The 4,726-nt window shown below is 32.9% G+C and overlaps 1 non-coding gene across 1 annotated transcript; it reads right to left on the bottom strand.

Annotated features, from left to right (window-relative positions):
- Positions 1 to 716: 716 nt before the first annotated feature.
- On the bottom strand, positions 717 to 823 carry LOC115290900. The gene has a single exon (XR_003908281.1). It is a non-coding gene; the product is annotated as a U6 spliceosomal RNA (small nuclear RNA).
- Between the last annotated feature and the right edge of the window lie 3,903 nt (positions 824 to 4,726).

Here is a 4,726-nt window from a genome sequence, read left to right on the forward strand (position 1 = left end):
TCAGAGGAGTCTCTTATCATTTTTTAAGAATACAATTTATTGTTAAGTTAGCTAATATATAATGTATACAGTGTGCTCTTGGCTTCAGGAGTAGAGTCCCATGATTCATGGCTTACATACAAACACCCAGTGGTCATCACAACAAGTGCCCTCCTCAATGTCCATCACTCATTTTTCCCTGCCCACTGGTCCCCCCATCACCTCTGTTTGTTCTCTGTATGTAAGAATCACTTATGGTTGCTCTCTCTCTCTATTTCAAACTGTTTCCCCCTTTCCTTCCCCCTCTGTTAAGATTCTCAAATTCCACATATGGGTGAAAACATATGATATGTCTGTCTTTCTCTGATTGACTTATTTCACTTAGCATAATACTCTCCAGTTTCATCCATATTGTTACAAATGGCAAGATTTCATTCTTTCTCTTTGCCAAGTAGTATTCCATTGTATATATAAACCATATCTTCCTTATCCATTTATAAGTTGATGGGCATTTATATTCTTTCCATAATGCAGTTATTGTTCATAGCACTACTATAAACATTGGTATATATGTTTTTGTTTATTTCCTTGTTTGTTTTGTATTTCTGTGGCATCCTCTTCCAGTATAATTTTATTTTTTTATTCTTTTTAATTTTTAAAAATTTTTTATAGTTTATTGTCAAATTGGTTTCCATATAACACCCAGTGCTCTTCTCCACAAGTGCCCTCCTCCATTAAAAAATATGGAATGCTTCACAAATTTGCGTGTTATCCTTGTGCAGGGGCCATGCTAATCTTCTCTGTATCAACCCAATTTTAGTATATGTGCTGCCGAAGCGAGCGCTCCACTATAATTTTAATGTAATGTCTCTTCTTCCACTATAATTTTATTTATTTTATTCCTCTCACTTTTTCCTTGTTAGTCTGGTTAAAAGTTATTTCCCATTGTTTTTAACTTTTCAAAGCAGTTATTGTTAATTTTGTTGACGTTTCCTACTGTTTTTCTAGTCTCTAGTTCATTTATCTCTAATCTCATTTCCTTATTTCTACTGATTTTGGGCATAGACGGCTCTTCTTCAAGTTTCAGAAGATTTTCATTATTTATATGACATCCTTCTTTTTTCTTAAAGTATACATTTGTAGCTATAAAATTCTCTCATATGACTGATTTTGGTAGATCCTTTAAGTTTGGTATGTTGTGTTTTCATTTGTCTCAAGATATTTTTTTATTTTGCTTTTGATTTATTTTTTTATCCATTGTTGTTTAGGAATGCATTGCTAAATTTCCTTTTGTGAATTTCAAATTTTTCATTCTTTGTTAATTTCTAGTTTGATACAATTTTGGTCACAAATGATACTTCATATAATGTCAGTCTCATTTAATTTGTCCACATTTTGTGACCTAATAAATGATCTATGATGGAAAATGCCATGCATATACTTGAGAAGAATTCTGCTGCTATTGGATAGGATGTTCTATATATGTCTCTATGGCCCATTTGGTCCATAAGTTTATTCAAGTCCAATGTTACTTTATTGATTTTTTTAGGTATATAACTAACACCATATAAGGTTGCCACTTGAGCATGGGACTGTTTGTTCAACATAGTTCTTCTTCAGTTGGGTTCCACCAAGGATTCACAACTTCTTAACTCTTGTTTGAAGCTCCCATAAAGGCAGTTTTACCTGTGAATGGCTGCCAAATTATTGTTGCCAGGAGAGAAGACAAGTAGCAAACTCCTATTCCTCTATCTTACTGACATCAACAGGTTGAAACTTAATCTGCATCCACTATTTGACCTTTAAAGCATTCATTTAAGTAGACATTATGCCCAGTGAGGGGCTTGAACTCATGACCTCAATATCAAGAGTTCCATGCTCTAACTACTGAGCCAGACAGGTGCCTCTGACATTTAAAGAATTTCATCAGATTATCAGTCTCATTCCCACACACCTTCCAAAATTTCCTTGCATGTTTTCATTCTATTTTTTTGTGTCCTCGGTCTCAACTCTTTGCTCTTTGTCCAAAGTCAATCTCTAATTTTGGTCCCCAATATTTTGAATTTTCAGTGTGACTATTTCTCTCTCATGCATTTTTTTTTTCAGTTCCACATACAGTTTTTGAAAGTTCATTCCTCTGGTCTCGGCAACTTTCATCGTCTTTGATGAAACCTAACTTCATAATCACATCTTTCGATCCAAATTCCATTAACACTATTTTTCTCCTTCTAGTCTGTTCATGCCAGACATATTGCTTACAAACAATACTGCAGATAGTTTTCATTAAAGTGAATATTGACAATTAGAAATGGAGTTCAGATAATTACGCCTGTACTTTCTTAAAATTAATTTCTCCATGGATTAAGGAACTCTTCCACACTTTGCCTCTTTCAGCCACAACAGTATAATTATCCTTGTAAACAAAACAAGTTTCTGCACTGTTTAGATAATGAATTTGATTCTGTGATTTGGTGATGAGTTTTTATGTTTGATTATCCCACAGTGCCTTGCTTTCATTACCATTTAAAAGATTGGACTACTCTTCCTTTCTGTCTTTCACCTTTAATTCTCTAATATTATTTGACCCTTAAGTTCAAACAAATGTGACTTTTTTTCTGGATAGTTTTATTAGGGGATAGAAAAAATTACTGGAACAATTCATGCATGTCACGACTTTACACTCAAAATAAAAAGTTCTTAAGAGCAGGATTATGTCTTACTATGTCTTTACTCCCCTAAAATAAACTACCTGTTAAAGCCTATGCTGAATGTACATAGAATTGATCAGGGAGCATAACTCATATGTAATTATAGCACAGGGAAAGAATACTAAGAAGATTCAGAAACAGTTTTTCATGACTGCTTCTAATTTTATTCTTCACTCACAAGCCACCCCTTCAATGTTCTCTGAATAAAAGAGAATGAAATTTACTGCATCTTGTCAGTGTAACTCCTACCTTCCACTTTGCCCTTCTCATGGAAACTTTCATCCAAGAACATATATTTTTTGTGGAGATTAATTAGTTCTCAAATCATTGTGGTAGGACTGGTAATACAATGAAGACATGTGTAAACACTAAGATGGAGCCATTAATTCAACATGCTTGACCTAAAATTAGAAGAGCCAGAAATCTCGCTTCACACTCCTGATTTTTAGTGATTACCACCCTACCTTTTTAAATGAAAGCAAAATAATTTTTTTCTTTTCATGACAGGTCTTCAATTATTTCTATATTTGGGAATTAATATAGTGTTATCCAGACAAAAGGATGTTTTAAACACTTATTTATAATTAGCATAAAATCAAACACAAATCAGCCAAAACTAATTTTTGTTCATTTATTTTTTTAGTATAATTTAGAAGCTAAGCTGTGCCTGTTTTAAGTTATGAAACTGAACAATAGACAAAACTATTTGTTTTCAAGTTTCATTTAAAACTGAACCAAGTATAGATTACTATGCAGGCCAGAAAATTGGTCGTCACTGTATGAAATCTGAAATAAAACTTGGTAAAGTAATTAGTCCTTACTTTAATAGCCAGAGAAATAAGTTTGGGAAAGGGCATTGCGTTTGTGATTTTATGAACTCATATTTTGTTTTAGTTATAGTTTAGATTTGGTAAAAAGCACTGCCAAAAGACTGTGGAGGAAATGCAAATGAAAAAAAACAATGTGGGGCTATTTTTAGATATTTTGCACAAAGATTTTCTGCTTAGTAGAATTCCACCAATAGATTTATAGTTTAAAGTCAAGACTGCTTTCATGAACATTTGTTGTAGGCTCAGGGATTGTAAAACAATTTTAATATATAACTTCACCACACAGAAAGATGGGAATGACCTGGTAGTTATCAAATGGAGATAAAATTATTTTGGAAAATAAAAACAACTTATATTTTGATTTAATACGTATTTTATATGTATTATAATCTCCATTAAAACTAGCAAGTTGGATATCATTTTTATTATTATTGTCTCTAAAATTAAGATAAATAATTATTTAAGAATTAATGTAGATATATTCCTTTCTATACATCTTAAATATAATTGATGTCCAAGTAATTCTGTTTGTCTGCATGAGACACCTCTTCAGTGCCAGTTAGACCTGTAACAAAATTTCTATAGATTTAGACTGTACTTGTGAGTTACAGAATGCAATAATGTATAACTTAAATCCTTGTACATGATTTAGCTTTATTGTAGATTTTTAAATGTTGACACAGGGATATGCAGACTGCACCACTCCTCTATCCTGAGCAATTAGAGATTATAATCCTTATATCTCCTTAAATGCCTTCAGGCATAAATATTAGATGTTTCACAGATTTCATGACTGGGAATCTGTTATGTCCTTCAGTTTATTCAGTCCCTACTGAAGTCTGTTCTTTACCATAACTGAATTATCCTGAGTACAGTGTCTCCCCTCTTTCACCCAAAGCTGACTATTGCTCTTAACCACATAGGTGATGCTAACTCTTGACACCACTCTATTTCCACTCACCTGTAGACATGAATGATCACTGTCTGGAGAGCTACCTTTACCACATGTCACATTAAACTCTTTCTATATGAATAGCAGATTGTATTATACCCTCAACTGTTACACACACTTTCTGACTTTTACCCCTAGTACTTGGTTTCAGCAAAACTATTTTTGTGATTGCAGTCCTTTCTGTTTTTTTAACCTTTTCTCTTACCTGCTCTATCTTGTCCATTCAGTCAATTTGACCCATTTATTACATGGCTTAT

Source organism: Suricata suricatta, chromosome 4 (assembly GCF_006229205.1).
Source record: "Suricata suricatta isolate VVHF042 chromosome 4, meerkat_22Aug2017_6uvM2_HiC, whole genome shotgun sequence".
NCBI lineage: Eukaryota > Metazoa > Chordata > Mammalia > Carnivora > Herpestidae > Suricata > Suricata suricatta.